The 12,167-nt window shown below is 48.1% G+C and overlaps 1 protein-coding gene across 1 annotated transcript in view; it reads right to left on the bottom strand.

Moving 5' to 3' along the window:
* Positions 1–12,167, bottom strand: part of RNMT (RNA guanine-7 methyltransferase) — a 161,238-nt gene that overhangs the window by 71,635 nt on the left and 77,436 nt on the right. The gene's annotated exons all lie outside the window — the stretch shown is intronic.

The following is a 12,167-nucleotide window of genomic DNA, read 5'->3' as shown; positions in this document are numbered from 1 at the left end:
TCTTATTAGTGCTTGGGGCCCGCGCCTGAGATAAAACATCCCTGCACTCCTTGGAGAGATTCAGATGACGGAATTCTCTGTGTTCAGGAGCCACGCTGTCAAGTGAAGTGACTTCGGATCCGGATGGAGCACCTGCCCCTGATCTCGCGACAACAGAGATGGAATCAGTGGCAAGCGAATCGGGCGATCCTGGGAGAGAAGCAGGAGTTCCGTGTACCAGAACTGTCGCGCCCATGCTGGAGCAATGAGAATCATCTTGCATGGTTCCGCCCTGACTTTCCTGAGAACTCGAGGAATGAGGGGAATTGGAGGAAAGGCGTAGCAAAATGCGCCGAACCAAGCAATCGAAAGGGCATTCCCCAGAGACCCTTGCTGGGGAACCTTGCTTGCGTAAAACCGGCACTTGGCGTTCTCCGGGGACGCAAAGAGGTCTATGGTCGGAGTACCCCATCTCTTGAACACTGCCTCCAGCGTGGCGTGATTTAACTCCCACTCGTGTGTCACTTCCGTCTGTCGACTTAGAGCATCCGCTGTGATGTTGAGACACCCTGCTAGGTGCTCGGCTTGCAGAGTGATCTTGTGAGAGATCGCAAAATCCCAGATCATCTGAGCTTCTTTAGACAGAGTCCGCGACCTTGTTCCTCCTTGCTTGTTGATATAGTGCATGGCCGTCGTGTTGTCTGTCCGGACCAGCACTGCACGATTCTGAAGTCTGGGAAGGAACGCCAGCAAGGCTAAGTGAATGGCCCTCAGCTCCAAAAGATTGATGTGGCGTAGTCTGTCTGCTGGACTCCAGTGACCGCTGACCTGAAGCTCCTGGAGGACAGCTCCCCATCCTTCTAGGGAAGCATCTGTGGTCACCACCATAGGAGAAGGAGGGATCCGGAACGTTAATCCTCCTGCGATGTTCTCCTTCACCAGCCACCATTCGCAGGCTTTGCGCATGGCAGGCGTTATCCACACCCTGTCGTCGAACGAGCCTTCTGCCTGGCGCCATTGTTTGTCCAACTCCTCCTGTAGAGGACGCATATGAAGCCTGCAATGCGGTATCAAAGGTATGCAGGATGAGATTGATCCGAGCAAGGACTTGTACTGTCGAACCGATACATGTCTCTTGTGCAGCATTTGACGAGCGGAAGTGGTCAGTTTGCCCTGACGCTCCTCCGACGGTCGAGCCGTGCATCGTTTCGTGTCCAGAATAGCCCCAAGGAACTTCCGTGACCTGGAGGGTATCAGCACCGACTTGGACATATTGAGCTGAAGACCCAAATGGGTGAACAATCGTATGCAAGTTGACACAGCCTGAGACGTTGCCCTGAACGACGGAGCCTTGACGAGCCAGTCGTCCAAGTACGGGAACACTTCCAAGGACTGCTTCCTTAGAAAAGCAGCGACTGGTGCCAGCATCTTCGTGAAAATTCGGGGTGCCGACCGAAGGCCAAACGGGAGCACCTTGAACTGGAAATGGCTCTTGCCTACTGTGAAGCGTAGATATTGCCTGTGAGCTGGGTGGATCGGAACATGAAAGTATGCATCCTCTAAATCCAGGGACGCCAATAAATCTCCAGCATTGAGTAGTCGTAGAATATCCTGGAGAGTGACCATCCTGAAAGAGAGTTTGATGAGATAGGTGTTGAGCTCCCTGAGGTCTAGTATAGGACGCCATGTATCCTCCGTCTTCCGAACCAGGAAGAACCTGGAATAAAACCCCTTGCCCCTTTGTGAAAGCGGCACGGGCTCTATCGCCCCCTTGATGAAAAGTTGGTGGGCTTCGAGATGTAATAGTCGGAGATGTTTCGATGCACGGGCGTCCGGAGCTCTTGTTGGAGGTAGATCTTGGAACTCCAACGTATGGCCACTCTGAACGATATTCAAGACCCACCGGTCTGATGTTAAACGAACCCAGCTGTCCAGACAAAAAGATATCCTGCCCCCAACCGGTGTTTGTGGTAGGGGAGGAACAGTAGCCAGAGCCAGGAGGCCGCTATTGCCTCTTGGCGTTGTCTCTTCCCTGACGATTCTGACGTCCTCTCTGGGACTGTCGAGAGAAAGACGCCGACTGTCCTTGGCGCTGGCTGGAGTATTGACCTTTATAGGACTGTCCGGATTGTGTGGAATATTGACGTTGGTTTCCTCTGTAATTAGAAAACCCCCGACCACGTGCCCCTCTGAATGGCACTTTGCGATAGTTCAAAGATCCCAAGGACTTAGCTGTGTCTGTGTCCTTTTTTATGCTTTGGAGGGCGTCATCCACATGCTTACCAAAAAGTATCTCCCCGTCAAAGGGAAGGTCCAAGATCTTATTCTGGACCTCCTGGCGAAACCAGGTCGCCTTCAACCAGCCCTGACGGCGCAAGACCGCTGACCCTGCCAAAGCCCTGAAAGCAGTAGAAGCTATGTCCATCGCACAGTCAATGACTTCCGAAGAGCATCTTTCTCCTTCCATCAGAACCTGTTTGGCTTCCTCTTGACTCGAGTCTGGTAGCTGGTCCATGAACGGCTCCATATCACACCACATCTGGCGGTCGTACCTGCCTAGAATAGCCAGAGAATTAGCTGCACGCACCAACAAGCTGGCCATGGTGGAGAATCTTTTACCCACATTGTCCAACCTTCTGCCTTCTTTATCTGGAGGCGTGGTTAACGGAGTGGACAGATTTTTTGACTTGCTTTGTGCGGCTTGTGAAATAACGGAATCCGGCTTAGGTTGTCCTAGAAGACATGCAGGACTGCCCTCAGGGGCCTTGTATTTCTTCTCCAGCCGGGGAAGAACCGGAATGACCGTCGCCGGATTCTGCATCGTCTTAATTCCCTCATCCCAGACATGTTCTATGATGGGAATTGATCTGACCGACTTCTTATACTGAGCTTTAAAGTCATATAGGAAGCAGTCGGACTGCTCCACTGTAAGGGGCAGACCAAACCTCTTGGATGCCCGTTCCATCAAATTATGGAAACCACCAATGTCTGCTGGAGGCGATATATTTGTCTCCCGGCCCACAGCATCCGGATCATGCGTATCATCAGGGTCCCCATCAGGAACCCCTGGATCAGTAAGAGGGATCACCTGTCCCTCGTCGTCCTCATCAGTATCCAAATCTTGTGTGTCTCGATCGGCAGGTTCCGTACCTGAAGGTTGGGGAACCACTAAGGGTACCACCGGTGAAGTGGTACGAGGCATGTCCCTTGGCAGAGGTGGCAAGTCCATTGCCATGTCACGTGGCACTACAGACGTAGAAGGACACACCGGAGTGAGATCCGGTAATGTCGGAAAACGAGTTTTATAGTCTTGCAGCATCAGTTGCAAATCCGTCACTAAAGCCACTGGCAAGGCTATCATATCCTGCCTAAGAGAGCGGGGGTGTACTTCCTGTGTCAAGCTTTGCCGCCCCTCCTGCACCTCTGGACCATAAAAGTCCTCAGCATCTGTGTCCTGCTGTTTCACATTCAGGTCTGAAGGGCTGTAGGCGTCCCCATACTGCCCATCCTCTTCCTCCGAGTCATCGAGAAGCATGGTTGGTGGCAAAGGCGTGACCCGCCTAGGAGAAGTCGTGTCCGGCGTAATCTTTAATCTTTGGATGGCAAATCCTGAATTTTTCGTCGTCGACGGTCCCGTCGACGGAGTCGATGGCAAAGGGATTCCCAGCGTCGACAAACTAGACGACGACATCGTCGACTGAAGGGTAACTGTCGTCGACGGGGCTAGAATCGTCGTCGACGATGAGGCCGTCGACAGTTCCGGAATCGTAGTCGACGGAGCAGTCGTCGACGGAGCTTTCTTCTTCGTCGACGGAGCATGTTTCATCGTCGGCGGAGCACCCGTCGACGGTCTCGTCGACGAACTCGTCGTCAGCAACATCGACGAACTCGTCGTCATCGTCGACGTGGTCTTCGTCGTCGACACCGCCGTCGAAGACGAGAAAGTAGCCGTCGTAGACGATGAAGTAGATATCGTCGCCGGTCTCGTCGACGACCCCATGGAAACAGTCTTAACTATGGAGATCGTCGTCGACGTACCTGCTTTAGCCTGCGTCGACGGACGCGGTTTCTTCACTGGAATTGACTGAGGAGTTTCTGCAGCATGTTTTTTCACAGATTTCTCCTTCTGGGACGGAGGGGAAGATGTTGCAACCTCCTTCTTGTCCTTAAGGGCTACGTCCACACCAGCAGCCCGTCCCTGCCTCTCCTTTACACTGCCTTGAGGAGATTTAATGGGACCAGCCTCCTCAGACCTGTCAGAGATCCCGTGAGGGGCTTTGAGAGGGGGTTCCACAGAGGTGGAGGGAGATGACCTACCCCTCTTCTTAGATCTCCTGGAGGAGGTACCAGAGATTGATTCCTCCTCATCCGAAGAGAGGACCTCCGTCCTGGTCTTTAGCTTCTGCAGCTACGTCAGCAACCGACCCTCTCTGTCTCTCAAGGTCTTGGTAGAGAAGGTCCGACAAATTTTACAGTCTGTGGCCTTGTGTTCCGGGTACAGGCAGTATATGCAGTTTTCATGCTTATCTTCCACAAACAGTCTCTTCTTCTCACAAGAAGCACAAGATCTGAATAAAGCTTTCTTCTCCTTTTCTGACATTCTGTCACAAAAGATGGCAATAAAGATAACCAATAGTAAAATTCTGATAAACTGAGCAGAGCTCAGTGGAGACTCCCTAGCACAACGTGCGGTAGAAAAATCTGAGGCTCTGAGCTCTCTCAGGAAGGTTCCAGAGGGTGAGGCTGTGCTGATTGGTCCTGGCAAAAGTTTGGGCTCTTTTACACAAAGAGGGTGATATACTACAAAATGAGATGAGGCCTAGGCCTATTTTTTCTCTTTTGTTTCTATGGTTATACATATGTATATATATATATATATTTTTGTTACCGAGGCTCCCATTCCGACGACGGGGAATGATACAAAGCATGAGAATCTATGAAAGTTCCAATACTGGGGTAATATTAGTTCACAATATAAGAATTTAGCAATTCCCTTAGCAGACCAAAGTTTAAAGATCAACCACTAATGCAATTCCATTATCTTACAAGAACAAAATAGTTAAAGCATATGCTTTATACACCATTATCTGTTCTCCTACTCCACATCTTCTAAGCACCTTCGACTGTGCTTGCTTAACTTCTTCAAACCACTTTCTGCTGTCCTGCACCCCCTCTGGCTCACTCCTTTGTAGCTTACAACCAACTCTACTGATTAATTTCCAAAGAGTAATATGCCACTCATTAAGACATCACTCATCTACTTAACAATCACTTCATATGAGACATCGCAAGTCTCCAAATCAGGACTTTTCCACCCAAAGGCAGTACTGTCTTCTCTAGACATAAATCTGGTATACCTATTTCTTCCTCATTCTCTAAAAAGTAGATTTGCAAACATTCTACTCTATTTCAATTAGTAACCTCTTAACTTGGGCTAGCAAACCAGCACATTTCCTTTTTTGAAAGGCTTACCATATTCTACCCTGACTAGCCGAAGAACAGACAGTCTGTTTCCCTTTAATTGGCCAAACATTTTACAACCTACAAAAGCAAAGATGATATTTGCAAAACGTGGCTTCTCTTGTATAACAGAATGTTGATCATTTCTCAAATCATTCGTGTTGTTGGTGCTGGTGGTAAGACAAATTTATTTTCAACTGGCTTTCCCTTAAATGCATTTCACTTCTTTACATTTAAAAATATTTTTTAGAGTCTCCTTCAATAGTACATGTGCTGGTTCTTAAGAAAGGACAGATGAAAATAAATACTTGAAATATACAGCTGCTACTGCTGTAAAGATCAAACCACTAAAGGCGACATGAGTTCCCGCAAATAACTCTCCTCTTTTAAATAATAGAACTAAAGATTAACGGTGATCTCAATGCCACAGACACACACAGAAGGCTGTCCTCTCTCAAATGGGCAGTGATAGACTCTTTTCCTCCTTTACTCACTGAAAGTTAGTTCTCACTTCACCTTCTTAACCTACCCAACACCCCATCAGAGGTAGCACCCTAGCTTCGCCAAAGTGGACATATTGAAAAACAAGAGCGCAATCCTTCACCACTTCTACATTTCACATATTTGTGAAACAGTACTATAATGGCAAGACTGCAGGAAATAAATATAATTAATCCTGGTAGAATTTCCATGCAGGTGAATAAAGAGTTGGTGAGTTGCAAAAGTTATATTTTATTATAGTGAAGCTTGATTTGCAAAGCAAAGGATCGCAGATCACCTTGCTAGTAAACAAGGCAAGGACAGACCTGAAAAAATGTGCAGCGGTTACATGGTTTCATATTGTCATTCACTGTTCCGAATAGCTACAGTCTGCCAGCACAGTTGCTTCCATTACAGAAGAGGAATCCAATCCAATCCTTCCATCGGATTCATGAGTAGGTGGCTGAGGTGTATTTTATTTTCTATGAAGGGGATATAAACCACTCATAATATTTAAGAGTGAGAACCCATTCAGCACTTGTAAAGACTAGGCACACCTGCAGGATGCGACACTCTTGACAGAGATGTACGGCGGCATGATCATGGCAAGGTCTGATTCTACATACTTTAGGCTCTCTGGACTATTTCTATGATGTGCTTTTTCCTCAACTATGGTGAAGTGCTACTGTTTATTTCTTTTGCAGGATTGGAGGAGGAGAGGGCGAGAGCACCTTATCAGATTACACCCTCATCACCAAAGCAAATGTGGCCTCAGTCATTCGCCAGAAATCGATTTGAGCTTGCTATGCTCAACACCCAAAGTACCATATGCCACCATAGGAACTTCACTGCTTTATTCTGGAGTCAGAATTATGGGGCTCATGGAGCCTTGCTTCCCTCACTCTTCCAAAGTTCCAATTGCCCAACAACTCCTGGTACCTCGTCTAGTTCATGGGGAAACAATTTTAGGGAGATGCATTGAGTACAATAATTGACAAAGAAGAAGAATAACAGAAAACAAGGACAAAATAACCAGCAACCACGATGAACATATGCTATTTAAGGAGTTAGACATGGCTCCAGCTACAAGGTACCGAAGCACAATGGGCAGTCACTTGTGCCTATAACTATTATCTACCGTCAGAAACCATGAGCTTGCGTCTGGATCGAGGTTGTTCTAACTCCTGAATATTTAGGCTCTAATAAAGGTTTCTTGTATGGCCCAGCGCCATGGTGTGAGAAAGTGGCTCTGTGTATACTGGTCCTTAATAGGTACAGGGTGTACAGGGTCCACAGTCCCACAGGGTTTGACAGAGGTTAAAGTTAGATATAACCTTACTCTCTAAAGTGGTAGCTTGATCGAGCAGTAAGGCAGTATCAGAGGACAGTGTAAAGCATTTGTAGTACACGCTCAGTCAGCAAATGGTCCCTCACACTCAATAACTGAACTCTAGGCCAATTGTTTATATATAAAAACATATATGCTTGTTTTATTTTAGAACCAACACTTGGATTTAAAATATACTTTCTCAGCATGAGATGTTTCATATAAATACTTTTGCAATATGCAATAGACTTTTGTAAACAGTTACAAGTGGTTGCAGTAGGCAACTCTACTTTTAAACACAACAATGCATTGAGTTCAATGGTAAATTCAAGTTATTTGCAACAGATTACTTTTTAGATTACTTTTGGATTTCCAGGACTGGATCCTAGATTCAGTCCTGGGTCAGTACTCAGAATCAAGTGATGAAAGTAGACTTCATTACTGTAATGATTTTTAAACAATATTTAGCTATTTTTAAAGTTGACACAGAAAATATTTCAAAGAAAACAGTCAATGATTCCCTATGGAAGAAAATTCAGGTTACAGGTACAGTATGTTCTCGTTACTTATGTAATCCAGTACTGGGTGCGTAGACTCAGTACTGAGACCTTTATCCACAACAGGTAAGCAATTACGTTTTCAGATATTATACGATTTTTGAAGAATATTTAAAGATTGCAGAAATCGACACTTAGAAGAAATTTCACAGAAAAACTGTCAATGGTTTCCTATGGAAGAAAATTGAGTTAAGGGTAAGTACAGTTATAAGTATTTTTCAGAGTCAGTGCTGGGCACCAAGATCCAGCACTGGGAGCTCACCTAGGTGCAGGTGAGTAATTTTGTTTTCGTTACTCGGCTGATTTTTTGGGGAATATTTTAAGATTTGAAAAGTCCACACTTAGAATAAATTTCAGGAAAAAGCCAGTCAATACTACCCTATGAGAAAAATAGAGTTTGCGGTTTAAGGGTAAGTACTCGACTGGCAGAGTTGAGGTTCTGGGCATAGACACAGGGGTCCCCCAGGGTCAGGTAGGTACAGTTGGTTGACCCTCAGCGGCTCTAGGGCGGTCGGGTGCAGAGAGAGTTAGGCCCAATGTTATCCTATGAAGGATAGGGCCTTGGTTGGTGGCTGCTGACTGGCAAGCCACGCGGCTGTGGGAGCTGGGCTCCTGGTCAATTACTCGGGGCAAGTGGGGAAGTAGGAAGGAGTAGAGTTTTCAATGCCAGGGCCACTCGGGCGGCTGGGTGCAGAGAGCTTTTGAGCCTTCGGGCGCTCAATTGATTTCAATAGGAAATCTCCGGTTTAGAAAAAGACTGCAAGCTCGGGGACGAGGACTCTTCAGGTGCCACCACCACTTCGAGAGGTAAGTTGGGTAGTTGGAGGATAGGTAGGTACCCCGGGATTGGGCACAGGGGCCGCGTGCAGGGGTGCCTTTAGGTGTCGGGAAATCTTACCCTCTGTTGATCGCGGTTGGGGGGGGGGGGGGCACCTTGTTCTGAGGCTGCAGGCTTCTTCAGGAGTGTCGAGGGAGGTCCTTGGGTGCCGGACTCGGGGTCACAGTCGCCGTGGGGTCGTCCTCAGGGTCTTTCTTCACTCTGGCACTGGCCAGGCTTGGCTGGTGCAGAGTGTGCTGGGTTTGGGGTTCCGGGCTGCTGCCAGGGATTAGAGGTAGGTTTTGAGTAGAGCCTCTACTCATGGGAGTCCCAGGGGCTTAGAGCCAAAAGGTAGCCAGGTCCTCCGGGGTTGGTGAGGTTGCTGGCCACAAGAGATGCCGGGTTGCAGCAGGAGCAGGTTCGAGGGTCGACAGGCCGGTAGGGCTGGGGCCAAAGCAGTTGGTGTCTTCCTCTTTTCAGCAGCTGCAGGGCAGGTCTTCTTTCTTCTTGCTCTTTGTAGTTCTGAATCTGATATCTGGGGAAGGAAGGTTCAGGGTGCCCCAAAATACTAGATTTAGGGGCGTTACAGGTAGGTGAAGGGCAGGGACCAATGGGTCCCTGTCCTGGGGTGGGTACACACCCTATCCTGCCTCTCTCCTGTGGGAGGGGGGCAGTAGCCTAGTCTTGATAGGGTAGGGCTCCCCATCTTCAAGATGGCGAGAGCCCGGAGATGTGCTTCACCTCGCCTCCCCCACCTGAGGGGTGGGGTTGGCAGGCTGGCACATCCTCTGCCCTTATTTGGGGTTTCCGGCCAAAGCTTCCCGTCAGAGTGGGGGGTTGCAGGGGCCTGGGGAAGCTCACAGAGGCGGCTTGCCTTTGAAGCTTCCCCCTTCCCATCCTGGGGGAGGAGATTTAGCACCTCGCCCAGGATGTGCATTGTTGCGGGCCCAGGAGAGCAGGGGCTCTCCTACCCAGGGGTCCAGCAACATGTCTGCTGGGTGGCAGCCTAGGCAGCCTCAGAGCAGACGTGGATTGTAGGTTAGGTTTAAGGGGACACCTCTAAGGTGCCCTCTGGGGTGCTGGGTACATTAAATCCCACACTGGCAACAGTGTGGGTTTAATGTGCTGAGAAGTTTGATACCAAACTTCCCAGTCTTTAGTGTTGCCATTATGGTGCTTTGGAGCTCGTGTTTGACGAGCTCTCAGCACCATGTACTCTTAAATGGCAGCACTGCACTTACAGTGCTCAGGAATGGACCTGGGCACTGTAGGGGCACAGGGCTCCTGTGCCCACACCATTGGCATAAGGCATCCAGCTGGAGGGGTGACTGATGTATGCCATGGCAGTGTAGGTGATGGGCATGGCACACAGGGATGTGTGCCATGTCGACTTTGTTTTTGTCTTGCACCCAAACACTCAGCCTGCAAAGGCAGTGTGTGTGTGCGTAAGGGTACAGGGCCTCTAAGGGTGGCACAAGGAATGCTGCAGCCCTTGGAGGCCTTCCCTGGTCACAAGGCCCTGGGTACCTAGGGTACCATTTACCAGGGGCTGACATGTGGCCAGGGTTTGGCAATTTGGGCTGGGTTTGTTTTAGGGAAGGAACATAGGCCCTGGGCACCTGATTGGCAGGAGTCCAGGGCACACTCAGTCAAAGTACATTCAGCAATTCAGCAAAAGGTGGTGGCATACCATGCAAGAAAGATGGCACTTTCTCACACATGGTCCCATTGGTCTCTTTCATGTTGGCTGCCATCAGTGTGATTTGAATCTACACAGAGGGTTGGCATTTCTGGAGCCGCTTCTTCTCTGTGCTTGGGAGAGGAGCACTATATCCATGACCAGGTCTCCTCTAAACAAGGGATGAGCAGTCTTGGTTTATGGTCTAACTCTGGCGAGCAGGTGCAGAAAGCCAGTGCGCCAGTAAGCTCTGCTCTCCTGAATCAAATCACTGACGGGCTCCGCTAACTCCAGACCCAACACCAACACTTGGATAGAGATGCCTCCCCCTGATATGATCTTTGGCGCACATCAACCTGGGTGGCTTCAGCATTTCTCTCCTCTTGCAGTATTGCTGTACATCTCTGTGGGAGCTTTCAGACAGGTTGTTGACAGCAATACCCGCTTCCAGCATGCATCAACTATGGTCAAAACCAATGTGGGGCGACCAGAGGCAGTAACAGCACATGCTCAATGCAGCTCCCCATAAAAGCAAACAAGCACTCAAGAACCAAGAGAAGCTTGCTCTCTTGTAGTCTTTTACCGTTTTTGTAAACACTAAATCAGCAGGTTGTTTCACCAGGGTTTTAGAACATTATGGCTAATATGTCCTTCTCGGAGAGCTCCTTAGGCAATGTATCAACTGGATGCGGCTCTTTCCTTAGGCTCTGAACCCAACATGTTGCCAAATCAATATGCTGATCTCGGTTTTCCTCTAGTTTATATCGTGAAGCTTAAAAAACAAAAACGGTCTGCAGCCAGTAGTTCACCACCCTTGAGATCTCTGAGGAAGACTGACTATGGCCACCCCACTGTCTGCTAGAGTACTTGGGAAGTATAGCATTGCAGGGAGTAACCACAACTTAAGAGCCAAAGAGGTAATGGCAACAAAAGGCAAAAGTGCATGAGAAACCTTTAATAGGTAAATAGATTGCAATACAAGGGATGCACCTGGGAATTATAAGATCTGGGGTGATCTTGCTATGTTTCCTCAATTACCTACTGCACTCAACTCGCAGAGCAGTGTGAAACTATATGAGAGAATATCAAGTTTTCAAGGAGCGATCATTACAATCATTATTATGTTTCCTAGCCAACAAATCTCCACTTTAGGGTCAGCGATTCTGGCATCATCTAAACTGGAAGATCGGAAAGGTGGACTGAAGGGAATGCTAACTGGTAGAACACACACTTAACTACATCATACAGAGTTAATGATGTTAATCGGAAGAAAGACTGAGACTTAGAGAAGAGGAGAGGAGACAGAATCCTAGCATAAAATGGTTTGGCAACCCAGAGATGGAAGAGGGCCTCAATGTACAATTGATGTCCAGAGAGCAGGGCAGCTGTATTACTTCAGTTTCAAAAGTGGGATTTTATTAAAAAGATTAATGCCTAGAAATCATGCCTGATTTTGATTTCCCTCAGCAATGTTTTGCTATGAGTACATGTCACAAATTACCGAAGCAGAAATCACTTTTTCAAGAAACAATATTACCAGGAAATCAGTGGAGAACCACCGGTATCTCAAGAAAACTTTAGAGTCTTTCTATATTTGCACTCACCATCACGGCGTGTTGATTTAAAAGATCTCCGCCAAAGAGCCCTCTTGTGGGGCCTGTGGGGGTATTGCAGCGCCGACCCCATGAGGAGCAAAAAACCCCCAAAGATGAAGCACGACTCCTTCGCAGGTGTGTGAGGGCAACACTTCCTAATAAGGAAGCTTCCCACTTTCCCCTTTTATCCCCCTAGCATGCTTCTTGTATTCGCCTACCTGTATTTCACTATTTCCTAAAGAACAGCTACCCCCTTGTGTACTATATAAAGCCT

The sequence above is a fragment of the Triturus cristatus genome, chromosome 5_1, assembly GCF_964204655.1.
Source record: "Triturus cristatus chromosome 5_1, aTriCri1.1, whole genome shotgun sequence".
In the NCBI taxonomy this organism is placed as follows: Eukaryota; Metazoa; Chordata; class Amphibia; order Caudata; family Salamandridae; genus Triturus; species Triturus cristatus.
Note: the sequence above shows the minus strand (reverse complement) of the source record. Positions and strands in the feature narration are given on the sequence as shown.